Source organism: Cyrtonyx montezumae, unplaced genomic scaffold (assembly GCF_038088225.1).
Source record: "Cyrtonyx montezumae isolate F1298 unplaced genomic scaffold, pur_monq_1.0 scaffold_3, whole genome shotgun sequence".
In the NCBI taxonomy this organism is placed as follows: domain Eukaryota; kingdom Metazoa; phylum Chordata; class Aves; order Galliformes; family Odontophoridae; genus Cyrtonyx; species Cyrtonyx montezumae.
The window spans coordinates 37743776-37770059 of record NW_027072034.1 but is presented as its reverse complement, the minus strand read 5'-3'; positions in this window follow the sequence as shown (position 1 = coordinate 37770059).

The window sequence follows — 26284 nt, the reverse complement described above, 5'->3', positions numbered from 1 at the left end:
ATGAGCAGAACATCTCATGGCAGTGTCAGTGTAGTCATTGCTTTGTACAGTGTGGAGGAAGAAAGTTGTAAAAGGGAACTACCACACTGAAAACTTTGGAGTTGCAGAGATACTTGAGCTAGTTCTAATCTAATTTGATACTGACTGAACAAATATCTCCTTTTGGATCCTGATGGATCCTGTATTCTTTCCTAAATCCCTTGTTACCTTGATTTTACTGATTTCAGTACACAAAGAAGTTTCAATAGTCTCCATGAGCTGCAATTGATCTTTTAAATTCTGACATAGAAATGGCTTTGAAGAGAAGAGGGTTGTCTGTGTCTACTCAATCTCCAACCTCTTTACAGAAAAAAATGATTTTCTATCTGTTGCAGTTGTGATTTCTGAGATGTTCCTCACAATTGTAGTGGAAGAAAATTAAATGTAATTTTCCATTATTTGACACATACCTAAAACATTACTATACTGTTCAGTCGACAGGAAAGCTAAGACTTGGTGAACAGGAAGTGATTACTGTAGTGATTACTATAAAATCTCATCTTTTGCTTCTTATTTTCTCCCCTGTCCCTCTGTGGGTTGTGTAACCAAGAAGCTGATATGAGTATAGTTGCTTGTTGGGGTCAACCTGCTATAACATATCCATTCTTTTTTTTTTTTTAATAAATTAAAAATAGGATACAAAAGCTTAATTTTAAATCCTGAAATTTTAAGTGTTGGACATATCCTGAATGTTGTTGTATCATTTGTCAGCTTAATGGACAAGATTAAATGGAAAGTAAATATAGGAAAAGAAAAGGTTTCCAGTGTTTCTTCAACCAAAATGTTAAAACTGTACAGCCATAATAGGACAGCAGACAAAACTAGTGAAATTTTCCTATAGTTTGAAAACAGCAACCAATACTATCTTGCACTAAAATTTTATGACATCATATGAAAACTATAGGTGCACATCAACTTTATCCACAGCTTCCATCTGTATTCTGCATAATATCACCAAAATATTTTACTCCATACACTCAACTGAAAATCTTTGGAATCTTTTATTCCTTTGACATTTTTCAAGTTGAATATCTTTTAATAGGGATCTCTTGCCTCAAATTGGATGAAATTTAAAATTATATGTCAGAATTCAAGACCTTGTGCAAGAGGCAGAGAACATTTGTCAGAGAACACTTCTTTGGATAGTTCCAGATATTGGCAGAATTATTGCAGGCATGATAAACAGCCAAGAAATACACCCACCAGTCTCCAAAGTCCTTCCTGTTTTCCAGATTTACCTCTTTCAACTTAAACTTCTATTTCTCCCACAGTTTTCACAAGAAAAGGGCAAACATTCAAATAGTCTGATGTATTTGTAGATTCATTCTCATCTAAATGAGAACTCCCCATTGCATGGAGATGTACAAATATAAAAATATATTACACATTCCCTCAGAATGATACAACCCCAAGAAAATTCACAGAATCAAAAAAAAACAAAACCAAAAAACAACAACAACAACAACAAAAAACCAACAACCAAAACTATCTAAACCAAAGACTCTTTGTACTTCTTTAATTTCGGAATTAGTTGATTTGAAATATAATGAAAACTTTGTGAATATTTATTTTTATTTTATCCAAAGTGAGCATCCCTAATTTATACCAGAGAGGATTAAATGGATGAGGAGAGGACAGCTGGGTTGATTATTTCATTCATAATGCAGTTTTCCTCTCCTGACACATGAAATATTTCAGTGATTTTATGTTCTCACTCTCTTACTCTAAAAGTACAAATGAAAATATCTTCCTCTTGACTGAACAGACAGTTAATTTTAAATTAAACAGCTGTGTCCTGGCACAATGCACATATATCTCTGTTGCATAGTGGATGATTTGTACCTGGAATTACCGAAGTTTGAGTTTTTGACCTCCAAATGGGTAAAATTGGTTTTAAGAGAATGGTGTGAGACCAATACACTGAGTGTAAAATGTTTGTCAGTTTGAGTCCTTCTCAGTACATAAGGATGACAATGCTGACCACTGCAAATGCACTGGGAGGTTTGTTGGAAATTACAGTAGGGGAGACAGCCTGGGGAGTGTGCAGTAGGTAAGTGCAGGCATTGATTTTGCAGTGGATAGAGTCATTACTTTCTTGGATCAGTAATAATGAAATAAAATAAAATAAAATAAAATAAAATAAAATAAAATAAAATAAAATAAAATAAAATAAAATAAAATAAAATAAAATAAAATAAAATAAAATAAAATAAAAGTGAATATACTGTTTAAGAATGGGTGGGTTAGGACATTGAATACGGAATTCACTTTATGATAGCAAAGCAACACTAAAAATGGTGGGATCCAGTTTACATTCCTTTGACAGTAATGGGGACAGAAATCTTGAGTGCAGAGGAAAGTATCCTCCTAAAAAGCTGCAGCTTCCTTGGTGCAGTACAGAAAAGAGCACCTTTGGAGGTCACAAATGATTGGAAGAGGCTGCATCACGAGACTGCATGCTAGGAGCGTGTTATTTATCTGAGTTGAACAGACTGGTTCCTGGCCCATTTTTTTCTTCCTGCTAGCCTGTTGTAATCATTCCTGCAGTTATACTCTCTAGATTGCTAGATAATTCAGTGGATCAAGTATGTCATCCACATTTTTTCATGCCATGTGCAAATTAAGTTTTCCCTTAATTCACTTGTGTGTAGTGTAAAGTAGTTTCATAATGACTAGGCACTAGATAGTATTTAACTCAGACATGCAGAACTGCAAATCACAAGAACAATGAATCTCCATTTATATAAACCACACAATTGAGCTTTGTGCTAAGTATAATTCAATCTGTCTATAAAAAGGATTGTCCAGAAATGACTTCTGCACTCTAAAATGTTTCTGTTTGGCTGGAGCTCTCCAAGGACTGGATCTTTCCTTTTGACTCATGAAAGTTCAGTGATGAGAGAAAGGTCAGAAGTTCTACCAGTGGTACGAATGATGAAAAGAGCTCTGTTGTGCTTTACAAGCTTTGCTGTGCTTCGCGTGGTTTTTGTACTTATTTTTATTTTGCTTATTTATTTATTTATTTATTAGCTATTAATTTACATTCTTTTCCAAAGATTCTGCAAAACGCTCTATTTCTCTGAAAGAAGCCATAGGAACATGTTAATGCATTTTTTTACTCTCTAACCTCATTTCTATGTTTTGAAAGTGTCACTTCAGGTTTAATTAATTTCAAGAAGCAGTACATTCTGATAAAAAAAAATGGAGGGCATGTGCCTTAATTTTCTCATTAACTGTCAAATCAGTTAATAAAAGGATAGACTGAAAAGTATTACATGTGTTAGGCTTTTCAAATAAAGTTTAAAGGCAATGTTATATTTAGTGAATAACTGAAATCAAATGTTGGTATTTCCAGATGCTTCATTTGCCTTCAAAGAAATCTCTTTTTCTGTGTCTCCTTTTTTCCTCTGTTCTTTACTTCCATCCTTAGCTAGAATACCCATTTAATACCATTTTGTGTGTGTCTGTGTGCAATGTATCCACGTATAACTGTTAAAAACTCCACTGAATCACAGAATCACAGAACATCTGATGCTGAGAGTCACCTTTAATGACCATCTGGTCTCAGTCCCTGCTCAGAGCAGGATCAGCTAGAACAGTTTGCTCTGTGTGAGATTGGGTTTTGAATATCTTCAAGGACTTTACATTCTCTATGGATAACCTGTTCTTGTGTTTGACCACCTTCATAGTAAATAAGAGTTTCTGTGGGTTTGTTTGTTTGTTTGTTTGTTTGATTTTGAGCTTAAATGGAGGCTACTGTGTTTTGTATTTTGTTTTATTGCTAGGTACCACTGAGAAGAGCCTAGTTCCATCTTCATTGTTCCTCTAATGAGGTACTTTCAAACATGGAAATAGTCCATATGAGATTTCTCATCTCCAGTCTGAGGAGTTCCAGCTCCCTCTGCCTCTTCTTCTATCACAGATGCTCCATCCCCTTATCTTTTAGACCTTCTGCTGGAGTATCTCCATTACATCCATGTTTCTCTTGTGCTGGACCCATTACTCTAGGTGCATCTTATCAGGTCTGAGCAGAGCAAAACACTTCACCCTTGCTGGCAATGATGTGTGTAATGCAGCCCCAGGAGGCTGTTGACCTCCCTTGCTGGAAGGACACATTAATAGCTAAGGGTCAACATGGCAACCACTAGAACTGCAGGACCTTTTCTGTCAACTGTTCTCCAGCTCATGAGTCCTGTTTCTGCTGTTGCCTGGGCTTATTCCTCTCTAGGTGCAGGGAATAGTTTTTCCCTTTGTTGAAATGTAGTTAGATTTCCACTGACCCATTTCTCAAGCCTCTCTAGGTTGCTGTCAACATGAACACAGATCTACGGTTTTTCAGATCACTGTAATATGTAATGAAGCAGGTTTATAAACAGAGATTAAGAAAAAGGAATCTAACCTTATTCATCATGAAGACTAAAAGTAAATTCATGTTTGAACTAGAGCTACTCTTTTAGAGAAGTATTCAAACATAATTATAATTCTCCAGTTATAAAGTAAAAACAAACAAAACTCCTTTATCCTAGGCTTTAAGAGATAGTACAAGAGAGAATAGCTTTAAACTAGAAGAGGGGAGATTTAGATTACATATTAGGAGGAAAGTCTTTACTCAGAAGGTGGCACGGCGGTGGAACAGGTTGTTGATAGAAGCTGTGGATGCCCCATCAAGGCCAGGTGGGATGGGGCCCTGGGCAGCCTGATCTAGCAGGTAACAGCCCTGCCTGCTGCAGGGGGTTGAAACTGGGCTGTTATCCTGTTTATCCTACAGCCTTATTCATTTTCTTGGCTTTGTCTGTGCACTTCAGTTGGTACTGAAATTTTCAGTTTACTGAGCAAATCAGAATACCTTCAAACCATATTCTCATTATGATTTGAAATTTCTCAGTCTTTGAATATCAGAAAGTGGCATAATACACAAGAAAATGTTGTTTTTATGTTGTCTTCCAATGGCTAGAAGGATCTCATTAGAAATAATGTCCCTTGAAAGTGATTTACCCTTCATGATTATATGTAGAGACATATCAATCTGCCTTCTAATGAAAGACAGGTTTCTCTCATATCATTCAGTCTCCTAAATGATTTAGTTCAGTATAACATTTCAGATGCCTTACAGAAACCTAAATATATCAACACCTTGAGTTATCTCAGTCTGCTTTATTTTCCATTCTGCAGTTAGAAGAATTATAGAACTCCCTGAGTACTGTACATTCTGTCCTCTTGCTTTGATTTGGTATGTACTTAAAGAAAGGTACATCAACATTAAGATTGTCAGATGGATGCAGTCATACAAATGCAAAAGATTTATTTAAATGAAAGGAAAATTAGATTTTACCCTTGCTGATGCTAATGGACCAGTACATCTTCATGAATCATAAAGGAACAAAGTGTCCTTGTCTGTATAAACATTTAGCTAAAGCTTAGTAGGATGGTACCCTAAAGGTAACTTGAGGACAAGGAGAAAATGGTGACTGAAGGAGAATGTGCAACCAAATACAGTTCTAGCTGCGCAACCCAATTATTTTCTGTCTCAGATCAAGAAGTGTAAGTGATTCAGAAGTCAAACAAAACTCCAGAAAAGGTACCTAATTTGAGATGAACCCTAGAGATCCTATTAGGTGAGTGCAGAAGAGGAGCAGCTTTTTGTGTTGACTAGGTCTCTTTTGTGATTGCTGTAGTCTCAGCAGAAGTCACAGTATACTCTCTCTGAGCTGAAAGAGCATTTATCTGCCTGCTTCTGGTGCGCTCTCCATGGGACAGTGAGGACATAGAACACTGATAAGCGCTCCACTCGTGGGAGATAGCTCATCACTATCCTACTCGATACCCTCCTCAATATTTCTTTTCTATGAAAGGTTCTATGAAGTGACTGAAGAAACTGAGATTGTTCAGTTTGGAGAAGAGGAGGCTCAAGGGTGGCATTATAGCTCTCTACAGCAACCTGAAAAGAGGTTATGGTGAGGAGGGGGTTGCCTCTTCTCTCAGGTAACAGTGATAGGATTAGAGGGAGTGGCCTCAAGTTGCACCAGGAGAGGTTCAGGTTGGATATTAGGAAAAAGTCCTTCTCAGAAAGAGCAGTGAGGCAGTGGTACAGGCTGCCCAGGGAGGTGGTGGAGTCACTGTCACTGGAGTTTAAAAAAAACACAAAAACTGTGTGGATGTGGCACTGAGGGATGTGGTTAGTGAACATGGTGGGGATGGGCTGATGGTTGGACTAGATAATATGAGAGGTCTCTTCCAACCTTAACAATTCTTTAATTCTATGATTCTATGACATCAAACTCTTAAACTCCTTTAAAAGTTATTAAATCATCATCAGTACTCCCCGAAAATGTAATTGCTGTGCAGGTTCATGCATGAATTCCTGAACTGCAACAAAACAAACAAGCAATAAAGAAAAAAGGTGGGACCTCAAACCACTATAAGCAAAAGCAACATTTTTATTGATAAACAGTATTCACTGAAGGTTTTGTTTTCAGAAGTGTTGTAAAGTGCTGTAGCTTCAAATGACACAAAAAAAAAAAAAAGAAAAAAAAGAAAAAACATAGAAATATTTGATGCACCAAAACAGACAACTAAAACTGAAGAGATACAAAGATTGTCTACTAGAGCTAGAAGCACATTTATATGAAGAAAAACTATATCGTTTTACATTTAAAATTCGATGGTAAAATTAAATGCAATCTTCCATTAAAATATGCCCCCATTTTTATACACATTTTTTATTCAAATGTATTTATTTCCATATAGTTACCATATAATATTTTACTGCATTTTTTCCTATTTATTTGTGTTATTCAGAAATGAAACAACAGTGCTATTTTAACCTATTATCCAAGTACCGTGTTATGTGATAAGTGAGGAAAGGATCTTGGCAACTTATGCTCCAGTATTGCTGGTTGAAGGAAGCTTGAACAGGACAAATATGCCACCCTTACAGCACCATTCTGCTTTTTTCCCCTCAGTATTACAATTACAATAGTCCTTATGGGCTGTCTATTACTTTAACAATATTTCCAGAGTAACTTATTCAGTTAAGTAGGTGTTTTTCTCTATTCTCTCTGTACAATCAGCCCATGTGAGTAGCTGTCTAAAAATGTTTACAGGACATTTAATCAGGATATACGTACATTTACAAAGGTAATAGGAAATTCCCTGTAGCTTTGTACCTAATTTAGTCATCTTTAAAGCTTAATGTATTTGCTGTTGCAGCTGGAGTCTGGTACTGTCAAGAGTCTCAGCACAGAAAGTCCAGCACCTCATCTATCTAAAATGAAGATCTCTGCATTTCAGAAAAGTCTAAGTTCTCTGCTAGATCAAGCATTTTAGATCCTTGTTCTCTGAATATTTTAAATACCCATGAAGTTAAGATATTGAAGATAACTTTTATTCAAGAAAAAGGTAGACTTTAGTACTTAGGTATGCAGAATAGAACCTACATTTTCAATATGCAGAGAGTAGTTCCCCCAGACATTAAGAAATAAGCATCAAAATAGAATAAAATATGTATTTTGAACCCCCCCCCCCCCCCCCCTTGCAGTATCCTTCAAATTATACCAGACCAGGGCTGTCATGTCAGTTTCTACCCATATGTGCTGAGCTTACACTCTCACTTTTCTATTTCATGTGCTGAAATTCTTACTATCATAACGAAAGTGAGAAATGTATAACTGAAAGCATTAATCAACTCTAAAATTTTGGAAAAAAAATTAAATTCTCTGGGATTCACCAGAATATTTTACCTACTCATTTTCTTCCAACTCATGTTGGAATTAGTTCTTTTGGAGGAAAGTGAGGATTAAAATGTTGTTCTCAAACGTTGATTAATCTGGGATATCATACTTTGGTTTGTGCAGAATTAATAAAGATGCTGTGGCATTACACAGTGCCAGAGGAAATAATGTGATGCAGCAAAGCACAATCTGAACTGTATTGCTTCTGACATCTTAGATTTTGTATTATTTTCTTTTAATTTTTGCACTAGTAAGCCCTGATATTTGAACTGAACATTTCCCTTATTAGTGTGGTATAGTGAGGTAGCTTTCATCCTTACTTTTGCTTGCAGGCAGATTCCATCTCTGGTGGCATGCCACATTTTATTTGACAGAACAAAGTAGAGACCAGATTGCCTGGCAAAACTTAGAAATGGAGAAAATTGGGATTGTAGTACCTTCTTTATCATCTTTACAAAAATCAGAAAAGTACCTATGCACATGCTGCAGGACTACTTGGTGTCAGGCTTAAGTCTCCTCTGGATAAAACCTGGAAAAAGGAGAAAAAAGGGAGTCGATAAATAAACAGCTCAGTGAAGCTGTTCACAAGCTAAAGCACAAATTGCAGAATCATCTCGGGTTAAAAATACCATGTGTTTTTTTTTTCCATACCTGAAGCTGGATACAATTGTAGTGTTCTGCTGCCTTGATGTTACATCTAAGAAAAGAAATATCACGCCTAAGAGTTACAAAATGGAGGATCAAGAGAAATAAAAGCTGATCCTCGTTACACAACGATATAAGACTCAGCTTCTGAATGTAACTTAAGTTTCAGTTCAACATATGGAAAAAAAAAAAAAAAAGGCAAAAATTGAAAAAGTCAGCCAATGAAGCCACTTATCAGATAACCTGCTCCAACATACGGCATCTCCATTTCCAGGAAGGACTGGAGAGCTACCCATTGCAAATTAACTCCCTCACAGATGCCTCAAAGGGAACAGCTTTAATGATCATGATGGTTGAAAAGCTGCTGGCTTCTGATTCTAAGCATCTTTTCACATACCTTGGTCACAAGGCTGGCTTCTGGCCAAATTCTGGACAAAATTCAGTGCATCTGACCAGCTGGTCCAAACAACAACATTGAAGAGGGCAGGATTGTGTCACATATCTTTATCTGTCTGCAGTATGCATAACATTCATGTGGATTAGTTAAGCTCATTTGTCCTGAGACTCAGATTGCTTATTTGTCCCACACAGGTTGCTATGATGTTATATTTCATGATTCTGCTCCTAGACTGCAAGCACCTGCACCACAGAAGCTGATCACTGGGCACAAGCTGCCTTTCCCCTCCATGTGACTGGTTCCTGCCTGGCACTAACAGGACCATTCTGCCCTCATTACCCAGCTTCTGCTGCAACCTGTTGTCTACAAAGCCCCCTAAACCTATTCATCAGCTCTGAAAAGGCTGCCCTGAGCTGAGCTGAGTCAAGGATGCTCCTTTCTTGCACGGGGAAGAGGTGTACAATTAAGGATGATGTCATTAATTCTCCTTTAAAGAGGTGAATGATGAGCCTTTCAACGCATACACATCGCTGTTTACTTTGATGCACAGGAAGACTGCAGCAGAGCATAGACAAGGAACACCAGAAGTCACCCTATAGCCAGTTTTTTGTTATGTAATGCTGCAGTGCTTGTGCAGTCAGGGTGACTGAGCAATCCTAGAGACAGAAATCATCTGTGAAGAATGAAATACCAGCACAGACTTCTGAGGGTCTGTTTCCAGTGCTCTCTCTGCTCATGTTTCTACTCTTGTAAATAGCCTATACTTAATTGCTTTATTACTGGGCTTCTTGCTTGAGGTGAATACAAGGCCACAGAGGCAGGGGAGGAAGGAGTTAACTGCTACTGAACCCAGTTGCAGGTTTCCTCATCCAGAGTTTTCTTACAGAGATCTAACTGATGTGATAAGACACATGTCAAAACTTTGAAAGGTGACTGGTGTCTCCATGTACCTCTCTGGAAAGGCAGCAATTTAGAGTGATTAGTTCTGAGAGTTCTTTCAAGGTCTCCAACTGTACATGTAAAAAGACTGAGCTACCCACCTTGAATTACTTCTAAAATAAATATTAAAGCTATGATTTAACCAGAGAATAGCCAATTTGTTGGCATTACTCAGACCTGCTTACCTTTGAACTGCTGTTTTCTTTTCTACAGGATGTAAAATGAGAGTACTCTGACTCCCTTACCTCAGCTTGTACTATATTATCCTGCTTGAATGCACAGAGAACCACACTGTGCAAACTTCCAGGGCGTAAAATAGTATCACAGATGAGATTCTAAAATATCTTGCAGAGAATTGCTGTAGCTATGGCTGAAACCAAGTGAAATAATGAAGGTTGGGATAGCTGATATTTCCTGGGGTTAAGACTGGAGTGGGGATGGATGAGGCCTATTTGTGATTCTTTGGGCATGACCCTGTGAGCTGCATGACAGTAGCTGTGGATGTAGCAGGTTTATATAACTGGGTGACTGCACATATTACAGTTTCTTCCATCAATTGTTCTGAAGGCAATTTTCTGGTAAGAACCAAATCTGGGAGTCAGCAGTACTGATATTGTGAGGAAGACAAGGCAGAGATATGTTTCCAGTTCAGTGTTCCTGCCCCTGCTGAAACATGCAGGAGGGAAGTGCCTAGTTATTGGCAGGGGAACTGTGGTCCAATGATCCCTTCCTACTGCTGTGGAACCGCACAGTCCTTCCCATTGCCTCTATCTTCCCCTTCACCCCTGTCAATCTATCTGAGTTTACCATGGTACAATAACAATGGAATTATTAGATGTATGTTGATCAAAAGAAATGAAGTAGTTAACATTATATTAATATCTGCTCAGCATTAGATGTAATTCCTATCTTCTGTGGGCCAGAAGAATAAAAGCTGACTTGTTGTCTGACCTCCATGCATTTGTAACCATCTAGATGTACTCACCAAAAGACAGCATACAGAAATAACATTCAACAACGAGATAGAAACTTTATAACAAGCAAAGTGAGCAGAGCATGTGCAAATGTTCTTGACAGGAGTTCCAAGCCAAGGACTGTGGTCTCTGGGCACTCTACAAAGAGGGTGACTGCCTACTGCAGATAGTGACTGAATCCTGAGGGTTTTGAGACAGAAAAATAAGGAATACTGCAGGCATCAATGTATTGTGCTTTCCCCCCCACTATTAAAAGCAGAAGGGACTCAATAATATTTTTTTCGAAGATTCTTGCAGAATGGACTTGTGTCCCAGCTGTACAATATTTCAGGCTGCTCTGCAGATGCTGGAAGAGTCACTGTGAAACTGAACGGAACAAATGGATGCTTGTTTGGGAGGAGTCTGGATTGAACAATAAGAAGGCATAGCTTGGGTAAAAGACCTGGTGAAATACTGAAGATTTTGTTTTCACTTCTTGATTTAAAGTGTCTTGTATCAGTCCCAAAATAATTTTGAAAGTAACAGTGAGTTTCTAGCATCTTTATTTCCATTATGGAGTGGAAAACCACTTTGAAATAAAGGGAATGAACCTATTCCATCTATTCTTCATCACCAAACTACGGTTCTGTGTGGACAGCTCGGGAGAGCTTCTTTCCCTTTCTGAAAGAGGGGCCCATAATACAGGCCTTGAGGAGGCTTGTAGACTGGAAAAATAAAAAAAAATGATCTAAATAATAAAATATGATCTAAATAATAAAATGATCTAAATAATAAAAATATGATCTAATAATCACTGCTTCCTAGTTCCATTCTCATGCCAAGTTAGATCCAAACAGTAAGTTGTCAGTCTTGCTGACAGATTTGGATACTTCATTTGTAAGATCAAAGCAGCAGTATATTTAGATATATTATATCTAGAGAGTGATTTAACAAAGCTTAATTGTAAAGAAGACAGAGACTTAACAAGATTCAAGATGATAAGGGACACTTGATTGTTTACTGCAGAGAGGGTAGAGTTAACACACTTCTCTAAGAGGCACTTTGGTTGATTCACAGAGTTTATGAAGAGTGAACACCATTGCTTTCTAATCTCCTTGAACACAGAGATAAGGAGCCTAGGTGTGGGTGAATCCACTCCTAGTCCCAGACTTGTTCTGTGGTTTATATCTGAAGGATTATATGTACACAATCAGTTTAGGATTGTGCACATCTTAGGTATACTTGCAAAGCTTAGCAGGCTGTTATACACTTACGAAGGATCTGTAGTGGCAAGTAATCTCCTGAGGTCAAAGTATAATGGATCTCTTCAGCAAGAGTAACCCTTATAGACATCCCTACTTGAGAGAAGATCCTGTCAGGCAGCCTGATGTCATACAGGAGAGCTCAATAGGCTATAGGGATGCTCAACATTTACATAGTAAGACGATTGATGGACAATCATATTTGCATACTGACTGCACGTGTTAATTTCTTCCAAATGTGGCTGGAGTTGGCCATCGACCAGCACTGTGGTTAGGTGTGCACACTGCTTAAATTTGCCCCTGGCTATTCTGTTATGTTTCCCAGGAATCCACTTTGAGCTGGATGCAGCCATCACCGCTGCTACTGCTTGAGACAGGGTATGGGAAATGAAGTTTAGGCTTGGGCAGAGGAACACCTCATCACACCCAGAAGGGTAAGAATCGATTTCAAGCAGTAAAATATATCAGACTGTGAGTCCCTTAAATAGTTTTGATACAGATGAATACTTCTCTTTTTGTAAAGCAGCTGTCAAGTGCTCAGCAAGCACGATAAATCTTCCAGTTTTCAGTGTATTTTTATTTGTACATCTGCAAGACTAACATCTGCTGTTACATTTCTGTACTTGCAGGATATTTTTCATTCAGGTCACAGAAAAATGATAATTCAAAATAGATGATAATCAATGAAAAGGAAGTGCATCTAAAAATAGCGACTATCACTATCATCTATTTTGAAGAGTGAGAAGGCAGAAAAAACCTTCTGTTAATATTACAAACTTTCTTTCCTACCTGCAATAACAATCGTGTACACCCTCTACTCCCCACGAGCTTCATATAGCATTTAGTTTTTTTCTTGTTAAGAAAATCTACACCGAGCAGGACCATTTAGGAGCTGGCTAGAACAAACTGGTCCTACAGCAGCAGTAAAAGGAAATCTGAATATGGATGTTTGCTGTGTAAAGCTACTGAAGACACAAGGAAGGAGACACACAAAGTCACAGTTATCTCCTGCACTTTGAGACCCCCCCATCCAGCTCTGACTGCAGTGTGCAAGGCTGCATGCACGAGCAAGAGGAATTGCACCTCAACCTCACTGAGTAAATGTTAGACACCAAGTCAAAGTTAGTTTCTAGGCTCCCTCTACAGTCATTGGAGAAAAATAGTTACTTCTGGAGGGCAGGTTCCCCTGCTTTTCTTGAACACGTACTTTATGAACTTCCAGGAGGCTTGATATGAACCTGTGAGCAAAAAAGTGAATTGTCATGTATTTGAGCACTTTAATAATAAATGTAGGAGCATGGAAGTTAATGTCTTTGCTAATGTGTTTTCTGTCAATCACTTAACAATTATTTATGTTTATTGAATATATATATATATATGTATATATTTAGTTGCTTGTGAAGATATCTGTTTATCCTCTATGACAAAATGAGGTGCAGCAATATATGATTTTAAGTAGGGTAATATTTTTTTTTCTTATGTTTTAGTTCTAAGGTCTAATGATTAAAAAAACTGTTTATGAATCCTTACTTCACTTAAAGACATCAAGGGAAATTATGTTCCTGGTCATCCACAACCTCAACAGGACATCTCTCATTTGAGAATTTGTCATCATCAGTTGTCATTAGCGTGAGACAACTTACATCCATTATGGTGCTCTATTCCCTACTGCAGTGATGGTCATAATTTGAGAATAACAAGCTTCTGTAAATTGCATTCGTCATAACTTCTGCAGATTTATACAGTCTGGTTTAGTCGCTTTCTTAATCTATTCCTGGCTGTGACCTCAGTTCTGTTGAATGATGAGGTTTATTCTGTTTTTCTTTCTTTCTTTTAATTTTTTTTTTAAGGAACACCACTAAAATCACTTTTTCCTCTTGTTAAGGAGTGAGTTGTAGAAGGAGATCTTCAAGGAGATCCAAGAGCTATATTCATACAATAGACAAGAACAAGTTGTTCCAGTGACAAATACAAAAGACGAACGATAGGATAACCTTTGTGATAAAGACTGTGAATTTCAATAAGAACTAAAAAAAGAGAGGGGTCAGACAGAAGGCAATGAGATAAATTTTCTCATGTCAGAATGTGTAAAAATGATTCTCCGTTGCACTTCTAAATTAATATGGACATTTCAAATGCTGGTTACTGCAAAAAGTGGGAGGGAGAAAGAGAAAGTTTCTGCCCTCTAAAGCATATAATCTCAGTGCCATGATACAAACAGTGGTAAGGCTTGAGGTACATTAACTGCTCCAAGTGCTAAGTTCTGCCAGCAGACTCTAAAAAGCACCAACAGAATATGGAAAATATTAAGAGCAATGGACTGTCTCAAAATCCCCATTAGTCATATGTGTTTGCTAAGTAATAGCTACAGCACTGCAGATTTTGCACCTGCTAACTCTGCAGAGAACTAGTACTCTTGCAACATGCTCTTCTTAGTGTTACATACCGAAAAGAAGTTAATAAATAATCATGGAGCAGAACCTCATTTTCACAGAGTGCACTAACATAGCTCACTTAGCATTGTCCCACCATAACTACCGTGTTTTAATTAAAAATGTCACACTGCAGTGGCTTCTGAAAACCTGCAGATTCAAACCACACTGGTTTGTTCCATATGCCTGTCCTTAAATAAAATGAACAATGACCCCCTTCCATTTTCAGCCTGGAAAAACTGACAGAAAGATTTCAGTACCCAGCTTTGGAAAGGCAGTTTTTCTTAGCATTGTGAACACTGGATCCCTGCTTCATTGTTGATGCCAAATCTTCTGACAGAACAAAGGCAGGAGTTGAGCTCATACATCATGAACGCTGTGGCTTCTTGGTAAGATCCCCAAACTGCAAAATAGCCAAGGAAACAGGAACTGCTTTTCTTCCCCTGTTTATTTATTTACTTAACCTTGGGAAATATACAAATGTGAAAAGAAGATGTTTTTTGAATATGGAAAAAACTAAGAACTAGAGACATTTTTTTCTTGAAATTCTGCAAGAATTACTATTCTCAGAAATAATTTTAAGTTCACTATGAAATCTTTATTTTAAAAGTGCATTGTTTTAATCAATAATGACCAAGGGTTAAGTGATGCAGTAGTTATAGAAATGTCAGAGGATCATTTAGGAATATGGAAAGCACTTTTTTTTTTTCAAGTGCCTGAATGAAAACTCTGTGATACCTGATAGGAAGGAGCTTGATTTTTAGCCATTACCATCAGCAGCCATGTTCAGCTTTTACAGTACTGTGCATTCATGTTCTAAAAGACAACTAACACACGTGGTGTTCTCTACAAAGTCCAGATCGACAAGCTTGCTTTCCCCTTTCTCTTCCACACACATCCCCACAGGCTTGTTCTACCCCAGAATTGCAGAAAAATCTATTAGGTTAATCCTTAATTGGGGCCACAGCAGACTCTGAATCGAAACGAAGCAAGTCTCCGCAGATGTCCAGGGTGAGCTGAGAACCCCAAGATACTTTAATAATTAAGCATGTTATTTTCCAGGAAGATCATCAATGCTGTTTATAACAGCTTGTGTAGGAGCATGTTTAGGTGTAGCACAGAACAAGCAATCTTTTTGTAAGGTTATGAACCTTATACCAGTTAAGTCTTTAAGCCTGCAGCAGAAACATAAGAGAGGTATTAAAAAAAAAAAAATCACCTCTCTCCTTCCTTAAAACTAACTGAAGTGCTTTGGATTCTTTGTTCTGCTGCTGAGTGTTTTTCCATTCTCTTTCCATCTTTCCTCTCACTCTGTTAAAGTGAGAAAGTCTTTGTTCCCAGGGTGGCCTTCTCCTCTCCACCAAGGTGTCTTACTCAGCCAGTTGAATAAATAAATAATTCCCTGCCTGGCTGATTAACATCACAGCACTTGCAAGCAAAGTGCAAATTCTATATTTACTGAGGATGGTGCAATTTTCTAACAAAATTTGGTATGCATAAGCTTTACTTGCACAAATTCATCCAGATCATTTTACTTACTCTCTAAATCCTTGGCCAACTGGAGAGAAGTCTGCTAAATTCAGAAGCAGTTTCTCCATAGGATCTGTATATTGATTCTTTGAAGTCCCAACATTTATTTCCCCAACCACCTGGCATGCCTCATGTAGGTAATGCATACACTTGTGCTTGTGTCCTGGCTGAAGCAGAACATCTCCATCAAGGACCAGCTCTCACTTGGAAGCAGCACATTCCCTCAGGTTAGATTTTTTCTAAATTTGGAGACCACTGCAGTGACCCTAGACCATGGGGCTCCCCATGGCTCCCTCATTTGTGCTATTACTGCTGCTTGTGGAGCAGAGGTGTAAGACCATGTTAGTGAACTGGTCTAGAGGTGTGTATTTCTGGTCAACCTGGATGGCATGGAGACAGTCTTCAGAAAGTTCCTTGCAAAGAAGTGTAGTGAATACAACTTAGGGGCTGTCCGGAGAAGGACTGAGCAGCTGAGTGTGTAAGGAATGAGGGGAAGAGCTCATTCAATGGATCATGCTGCTGAGACTTCCCAGGAAACTATGGACTGAGTGGTGGCTTTCCTGGGTACTACAGCTTCAGCTCTCCTAGCCCAGAAGTGGTTGTTTTATTATTTGCCAATGCTCATTGCCTCACTGCCTGTGAACTTATGGAAACACCTAATTTGTGTATATACAGACATCTGCATATTTGCTGAATGCAAATACATGTGCATAACTTCACAAACTCCATTTCTACCATCATTCAGTCTTGAATAATTTTAGCTTTCTAAAAATGTATTTCATTTAGGTTGCCTATCTGCTTTTAACATTACAATTTTCAATATAAATCTCTGGTAAGGTCAACTGGTGCCCTAGTTTCACGAGCGTTCCTTTTTCACAATGGTAGTCTCAGAGATGATAAGGTGCCCTAGATTTTAAAATCATTGGAGAGCCTTTTGCTGCAGATACTTAAGATGGTTTTGTGAAAGAAAAATGGAAGATTGTCACAGGAATGAGAGGTATTTTAAAGTGACAACAAAATAAAATACTATTTTTTTCCTTTTGAAAGTATATTAAATTCACCCTGATCATTTACATTTTTCTGCCACGCTAGGTTGCCCATATTCATAAATATTTCAATTGAAATTCAGATTTCAATGAACAGTAATTTTATTCCCTGTCAAAGAGTGTAGTTGCAGAAGTAAAAAAAAAATGTTATCAGAGCTTATTTCACTTGATATTTTATTCTCCCTAATTCCACAGAAATGGAAACCAGCTCACCAATTCAATGCTGATTTTGTTTTGCATCCAAAAAATCCTCTGGTAACAATTTTTTTTTTTTTTCAGATTAGTAGGTAATTTATATTGAATTTACAAGCTAAGCCAAACTACTGCTTGCGCTTCCCTAATTTTGCAAAAAAGGCGAGTGAATCTGAAGCAGCAAGTGAATGCTGCCTAGTCAAATGATTGAGGCCCCATTTTACTTATGTAACTCAAGTCTTGACTGTCAAAAGCCCCACTGTAGGTATAGGCTTCAGGCTTTCCTGCCCACAGTCCAGGCTGATGCAGCCTGCTATTTTTTTTTTTTTTCGTTAAAAGATGCTACCAACAGAAGTCAACAATGTCAACTTTATTTTTCAGGGGATTTTCTCAAACCTGTCCATTAAAAATAAGAAAATGAACCAACTGAAAGAGAGTAAGAATAGTAAAAAAAAGGCACCACCTCACATGAGTTTCTGGGGTTGACACAAAGTTTATGCAGCTGCTTTGAGGGTCCGGCTAATATTCCTCTATAAATTATTAGAAGTCTCAGTGCCAGTTTGAGTTAATTTAGAAGTGCTTAGCAACTGATGTTATGGGAAAATCTTAAGGTAGATACACGGAGTGATAAAAGGCTCTTTTCCCACATGATTTTCCTAACATATAACTTCTTTCACCTGAATTCTGGAAAGAGTCTGGCTGCATGAACATACACTGATGGCAAGTGGTACTTGTAGAGAATGCTGTATCCTCCCTCCTTCATTACAATCCTTCTTCTTTACTGTCCACGTGGTTACAGGTCATCGTACTGTCTAATTCAAGAAGAACACAAGATTTAAGAATATAAAGAGCTGAAAAAAATCCCAACATGTTACTAGTTTTAGAAACAGCAACAAGCTTTACTTAGGGTCAGATTTAAATACCACTTTCAACGAGTAACATGCTTTTCTTCAAATGTCTTTACCAGAGCTTTGAAACAAAGCATTTGAGCCAAGTAAGGAAAGTAACATCTGGCTTCAAAAATTCAAGTATTCTTGAAATTGTATACTACAGCATAACTCATTTCTCTCTCTATCCCTTTCTGTGCTTTTGTTTAACATTTTCTTTGACAATCAAGGACAATAATTATTAGTTTTCTGAATATATATATATCCTTTAAGTCAGTCCTTTGAAAATGATGTGCCTTCACTGATTTCACTTATATTAATGGAACAAATAAAAATTTAGACCCATTCTACCAAAGCTATATTTTCATGTTACTCTTGATCTAAGCACAAAGGAGAAAGCAAAATTGACAAAATCTTGCCATTCCTTTTATACTTTATTTTGTTTGAAAAGAGACTGAGGACTGTGGGGTCTCTCATTAAAAAAATTAAAACAATATAATCCCATATTTAAATAAAGCAACATGTCTATTGTTTTCTTTATTTCTTAATTACAGCCCTCAGCTGGTCCTGCATTCCTCTTCTTCAGGGCCAAACACTTTGTATGCTTTTAAAAGTAGATTTGATTATATCTTCACATTGCAAAATAGATACTTATATGTGTCCAGGAGTCCTGAAAGTGAGGTATAAGGTATAAAAATCTGCTTCTTTAGATTAATAAACTTGGTGGCTGTTGCTCTAAAAAGGAACAATGATGTTCTGCTAGCACCCATTACAGTACTTTTAGCACAGGTTACTTCATTTAAACTCTTTATTCTCCTAAAGGAAGTGGAGAAATTGAACCTCAGAGATAAAGAGCCCTCAATAACTGCACACAATTTAGTTCCCAAATGGCGCCTAACATGATTAAAATAATAAGCATCACACTGTGCTCAACAACACTTCAGCTAGTGTAACTAGGGTATAAAACATTAAACATGTCTCCAGTGCAAAACATTTTACATCAGAACTGCAACAGCAAGTCTGAAAGAGCACTGTGCTGTGGGCTACACTGCTGTCAAGCCAAGTATGTTGGTAAAGATGGGGAAGATTTACTGACATGGCCAAAGATTGCCCAAAAATAGTCCAAGACTTCCTTCAGACTAATCCATCCAATGAAAAACTGATCTTGTCACTGTAAAACTGCCAGTGATTTCTATGATTCTAATATCAATTCCTACATCCAGAATTTTTGATGCTGTTCTTCATGAAGTCCTTGCTTAAGTACAAACCTTCCCACAGCATCACACTGCTCTGAGGTGACTGCTGTCCCTTGGGCTGCAAGGACAGCTGTCTCATGATTGTAGGTCAGCATGCAGCAGTATCCAGAAAGTATACCTAATGCTAGGAATATTAGGAAAGAAGAGGCAAAGCAACTTCATAACGGCTTAGTGTAAATCTATGGTGTGTCTGAGTCTTGAACACTTAGTAAAGATCTTATGTTTCTGTCTCAGAGGAGGTTAGAAGACAGAGCTAGTGTGGGCAACGAGTATGGCTATAGGAAGGGAGAGGTTACAAATGAGGAGTGGCTAAATAGACTAAGAACTCACAAACTGGAAGAAGATATAACTCAGGGAGTCCTGAGACAGATAATACACCGAGTGACCTGAACATCAACTGGAAATGCATTTTCACTGTTATTTCAGTGGCACATCCAAGGGGTAGATAATGAAACTAGGAAGTGGCAGCTCTGAAACAAATAAGAGGAGACTATTCTTCACACATTGCTTACGTGACCCATGAATCTTACAACTGGATGTTGTCAATTTATGAGTTTGCATGAAGTCAAGAAGCAGTTAGACAAATTAAGGGTGCAAAAATTCATGAGTGATCACCAGAGGCAAAGAGAGTGTCCCTGCTCTGTAAGTCTCTGAACTACAAGACTACAAGACTAGACAAGTATTTTAAAGTATTTCTGAGTATGCTAATATTGCTTGTTCTTATAATGGTTTTATGCATCCAACCCTCCTGGGTTGGCACTGCTGGAGGAGATCGTGTTGGCTGGACTTTTTTGGCTTAACTTTTCTTTCAGTTTTATGTTGAATACCTTAAAAATGATAATGGAAAAATGTAAAAATGAAGTCAATAGCTCAAAATATGGGAAAGATACACCAGGGGATGTAATTGTTTAAATTGTATCCCACTGTGGCTCTTTCTGAAATTGATCTTTCATGGTTTCAGTCATCCTGGGGGCAGCAAAAGCATGCAAATTTTTGCAGTCAGTAAGTGCTGTAAATAATTTTTCCTGGTTGACTGGCTCTCTGGAACATTCATTATTACCTTTGACAATTCACTGGTCTCTTTGGGAAAAGAAATAATTTCCAGAATACTTAGCTTTGCATGATAACAAGGGCTCCCATAGCTTTCTATCTAATGTCATTTTTAACTTCTCTGGCAAACCAAAATTATATTGATTAACAGCAGTCATTCATAATGCATGAAACATACTGTTGTACATACCAAGAAATATCTGGTTTATAAAGTTAACATCATTACCACTGTTTCATCAGATTAATCTGGTTTCTGTTTAAAATAAAACAATTATGTCATCTGGAAAATGCAAATTATGTTCAGTGTCATCAGGATGTATTAGTTTGATAGAGTAACAACAGGTTTTGCAGCCCACACAAGCAGACACGAAAAAACAATGAAGGAATCAGAAAATCCAGTGTATGGACAACCAACATCCAAATATCTTCCATTGTCATTTTTAGAACAGATATATAAATTTTAAAGTCAGAGCACTACTTTAACAAGCAGAAATCTATGTTCTTCAGTAGAATTACTTCTGATTGATGCCACAGATTCAGGCCTCTGGGTTTTCAAAATTACCTGAATGTACTTCTTTATATTGCACTTCAGAGTATGGAACTATATTGTCTGTAACTACCTAAGATTTGGTTGATTTTTATAAATGTTAATACTTTCTGTATAAAGAGTGGGAAGCTTAGTAATAACTGAAACTATTTGAGTTGTTTTTCTGAACTGAAGTCATCTCTACCCAGTCACAAAAAAGTTGTCTTACAGTCAATAAATTAGGACAGGATTTCATATCGAAGAAAGAAAGAAGCAAAATGCAGTTGGCTGTAATTACCATTGAGAAACACATTAGATAGATTAGAATTAATTTTCTGATTTCTATTGTTCCCTTGTAGTTCATGATCATCTAAGACTCCATCTTGAAAATATGTGGGGGAAAAGAAAGTAAAAGAAGACAAAGCAGTTTCTGTACTGTGCCCATTATGATTTTCCTCCACAAAAAAAAAAAAAAAAACAACAGAAATCTGGTGGAGATAACGTAACTAAACCAATTTCATCAGCATGATCTTCTTAGATTTCTTTTCTTTGGAAAAATTGCAGTCATTTCTGGAGAAGGTGAAAGCTATACAGGAAGAAACCGATAGTTAGGAAAAAAAAAACATTCTTTCTTTTCTCAGAGTCTACTTCTATATATTCCTTGTTGATTTTCTTTTTAAATTTATTTATTTATTTATTTATTTATTTATTCTTTTTCTTTTTACTGTTATTATTAGTGAAATTTCCTGGGAGTAAGAAAAGGCTAAGACATTTTTGAACAGGTTTGAGAAAAAAATAACATGAACAACTAAACAGAGTAGTTTCTCTGTGAGTTGCAAAATATTATTTTTTCTTTCACTGGTAATACTTTTATGGGTATAGTAAATCCTCTCATTTTTGAAGATGTGAGATTCAGAATTTTTTTAATCATTAATCATATGTATGTTAGAAGAAAATGAGGAAGGGATATCATGTCATCATTTTTAGTCATATTTTTCATGCTTGAGGTATTTGAGGAGATCCAGAAAACTGCTGACATCTGCAATCAGTGTAAGCAGTTAAAGAGAATAATTTTTCCTTGGTAAAAATATTGTTGAGAACTATCTAGAACAAAAATGGCCTGAAGTTCTTCTGAAGCATAAACAGCTTAGCCGTCTTCAAAAATTAAATCAACTTTTGCTTCAGTGAATTGGAATTCATTGCTAATCTCAGTGGGATCAGGACTTCATAAATTTAATATCATATTTCTTGAAAAGAAGGGTGCTTAGCATTAGTAACATTTTCTGGCATGGACCTATTTGCCTGTTTTTGTTGGCTTTGCTCTTGGTGCCTGTTCCCATTCTTGTATGTGATTCTTCACTACATCCTCTGGTCTGTACTTGACAACTGTTAAGAATTTATAATGTATCACATTTACACAAAACAAAATTATGTAGAGAAAGATACAAAGCCACAAAGAAAAAGTAGAGTATGCTAAGAGGGGCTGATATGCCTGCACAATAGTTGCTCTGAAGCAAACTGTGGAGGCTTTGGGGCTCAGAAGAAAAGTGGTTCTCTGCTGGATGAGGGATCCGTGCACCAAGGGGAAAACAAATGGCACTTAGCAAGTTATTGGCCACCAGAAAGCAGAAACAGACATTGTGTGGGAAATATCTACAGTTTGAGGTATTGTGCTAGACTGAACTGCTACTGCTCTTCTTCAAACAGGATCACTGGGTGTGCCTCATTTCCACAGCAGAGTCAAAACCTCTGCACGGCAATGGTGGCCAGTGGAAGATTGGCAAACAAAGACTTTAAAGTCCTGTGCTAGAAGAACTGCACTGTTTGGATATGAGATTCCTAAAATTCGTGATGCAATTGAATGGCTCTTAGACCAAACTATTTTTTTTTTTTGCCATGCACTAGAAAGAACAAAAAAGTCTACTTTTAATAAGATAAATCCACATTGCCCGCTTGAAGTTTGGCTAGAACAAACTATCCTCTTCACAGGAGATGTTCCTCTGAGAGCCTGCTGCCACAATACGATTCACTGCTACTGCAGGTGAATTGCAAAGTTAAAGAGGCATCTCTTTCAAGGGAAATCATTCTGTGTGTAATCTGAACAGTCCTGTAAGAAAGATGCTGAAGACTCAACCAACTTATGAGGAATGTATGGCTTGAAGTTTAAGCTAGATGATACAGGGGCAAATTCTAATTTGAATCAGGGGCTGGAGCATAGGTTCATAGGTTCATAAGGTTGGAAAGGACCTACAAGATCATCTAGTCCAACCATCCTCCTATCACTATCCCTACCCAACTACTAAATCAAATCCCTTAGCACCTCATCTAAACGCTTCTTGAACAGCGCTAGGGATGGTGTCTCAACCACCTCCCTAGGCAGGCCATTCCAGTGCCTGACCACTCTTTCAGAGAAAAAAATGTTTCCTCAGGTCTAATCTAAATCTTCCCCGGCGCAACTTGTGGCCATTCCCTCTCGTCCTGTCATTATTTATCAGGGAGAAGAGGCCCACCCCCTCCTCACCACAACCCCCCTTCAGGAAGTGGTAGAGTGCAATAAGGTCTCCTCTGAGCCTCCTCTTCTCCAGACTAAACAATCCCAGCTCCCTCAGCCGCTCCCCATAAGACTTGTGCTCCAGACCCCTCACCAACTCTCCAATAAATCACAGCTGAAAGAACTGGGACTCTTAATCCTGAAGAACAAACTCAGGGAAATCTTGTCAGTATGTACAAATACCTGAAGAAAATGTGTGAAGATGGAACCAAGCTTTTCTTAGTGATGCCGAGTGCCAAGACAAGAGGCAACAGGCACAAACTGGAGCACAGGAGGTTTCCCCTGAACACCAGAAAGCAGTGGCATAGGCTGTCCAGAGACTGTGGATTCCCCTCCTTGAAGACCTCCAAAAGCAGTCTGGACATAGCCCTGGACACCTTGCTATGGGTGGCCATGTTGAAGGGAGACCCCCCTCCAACTTCAGTCATCCCATGATTCTATGAATTAAAACATGTTAGACAAGTTAATATTTTACAAGCATCATTATTTTAAGAAAATTGTAATAAAATAAACAGGCATGAGAGAATAGAGATTAAAATTTACTCTCACTTAAATTCATATTTGTTTGGAGAAAGGAAAGCAGCTTTCTCATCTGTAAAAAAATATCCAGACAATTTCTATATGTATATATATATATACTTATATAGATGTGTGCACGTAGGTGAAACAATCTTTTTACTTTTCCTCTGAAATGGCCAGCTCAATGTAAGTGCACTGTCATGGTATCAGTAAAGTCAAATCAAGAGCAGTCTAGCTATTGGAAGATGCTCACTGAAGCTATTCAGCCCATGATGGGCATATAGGAGCACTGTGTGATACCAGCTTTACTCCCCTGGCTGCATATGATACAGGTTCTCATTAAACATGTTCTGTGCAACTGTTATGACAGAAAAGTAATGAAGAACTTTTGTTTATCTCTGCACAGATCTTTGAAGACAGATGGGTTGAATTCCTTGTCTGCTATAAAGCAGTTCAACTTCACTACTTGTCCAAAAGGTTTTCACACATTATATGGATTTTAATGAACAATTTGAGTTAAAACCCAGTGCAGAGAGATTTTCCAGGCTTGGTATTTAATCTACATTGATGTATGTACAGTGAGAAGGCAGCTGGTGGTGGTTTTGCTATGATGAGCAGCTGAACTCCACAAAACTTCTCTCCGAGAGCACATCCAGCTGCAGTGGGTCTCTGCTATGGCATGGGGCAGTGCTGGTGCTCTGCTCACAGAGGAGACCCCCGCAGCCCCCTCACTGCCATGACCTTGCCATGTAATACACTAATGTCTCAATTTTTCATACCAGAATGTTTCATTATTGCATAAATATCTGCCTGTATATTGAAGATAATTGGTATGTTCCTCTAACTAGCTATCAAACATGCATCTATTTGCCCACTAGCTTCTGCCAAATATAAGAGCATATAATAATAATAATATAATATAATATTATTAATATTATAATATTATTAATATAATAAGATAATAATAATAAATAATAATATAAGATAATATAAGAGAATACCAAATTCTAAATGCATCTTATCTACCCACTTGACTACCTGCTTATCATGTTTCCAAAACCTTCATCATTTCCATGGAGAATGGTTTTCAGCATTCAACTGAATAAGAAGAGAAGAAAATGCATGGATGCGCTCTTCCTGATATGCGTTGGTGATGGCAAGAATGTGATGCCTTGTGGGGAGGGTGTTACAGTCAGTGAAAATACCTGGACAACAACTTAATTTGTTCCTGTTCATTTCAAGCACCTATTGGCTATATTTTTAGCTCTGCATGTGGGAGATAGACATACACAGCCTGCAGTCTCTAATGGAGTTTATATTCTGGATTTCCTTTGTGACTTTATGTCGTGGTTCAGTGGGAACACAAAGAACTGGTTGTTATTCTTCTGTTCTTTTTTTTTCTTTTGCTTTTATTACCATAGTAGCAAAACAATTGCTACAATTGGAAGAGGAACTACATTTTAAATAAGGCAATGTGTTTAATAAAGATGATGAGATAAAAGCAGTTTCTTGAGAAGATATATTTAAATCGTGTTAATACCAGGAATTGAAGGAGTTTTTCATTTTGTTTCCTCTTACAGTTTCAGATATATGAATTAGGTGGTGAATTAAAATGATGAACTGTGAACCACTGTCCTCATACTATGTACAAAAACATACTGCTTAGGATCTAACTGCGCTATTATTTATAGAGCACAGGGAATCTTTGCCTGAAGGAGCCCTTAGCAACATGACATAATAATTATGGGGGATGAAGATTGTCTAAAGGAAATCTAACCTGACCAAATCAGATTCTATATTCTGACAGAGAGGCACAATGAAAGCGGTTTTATTGTCAAAGGAAGATTCTAGGGATGTTTTTCTTGAGATTTTTCCCCCCATGTGGGAGACTAATAGGGTGGAAGATCATGAAGGAAGAGGAGAGTTTATGCTTGGGGCTTGCAAAATTTTAACCAGTACAGTGGACCTCTACAAATGAGGTATCTTGTTCTAATTTATGCCAAGGAATGTTCTACTAACAAAGGTCAACATCAAGCAAAGACAAAAAAATTAAAGCTTCTCTGCTTTGGGTCTCAAAGGCCAAGTGAAGTCTGTCCTTGAGTAGTTCTTTGCAATAGTAACAATTTGAAATGCATTTCTTTGTGTCATTATTATAATTATTTTGCAAAGGTAATTGACATTTATTTCTGCCTTTTGTCTGAACTCAGAGTTGAACAATAAGCTACACAAAATAATTAATCTATGCTTGTGAAGGATCAGTAATTCTGCATTCATCATTCTGTTTTGAATTTTTCTATGATTAGGGTTCAACTCATTGAACAGTTCATGGG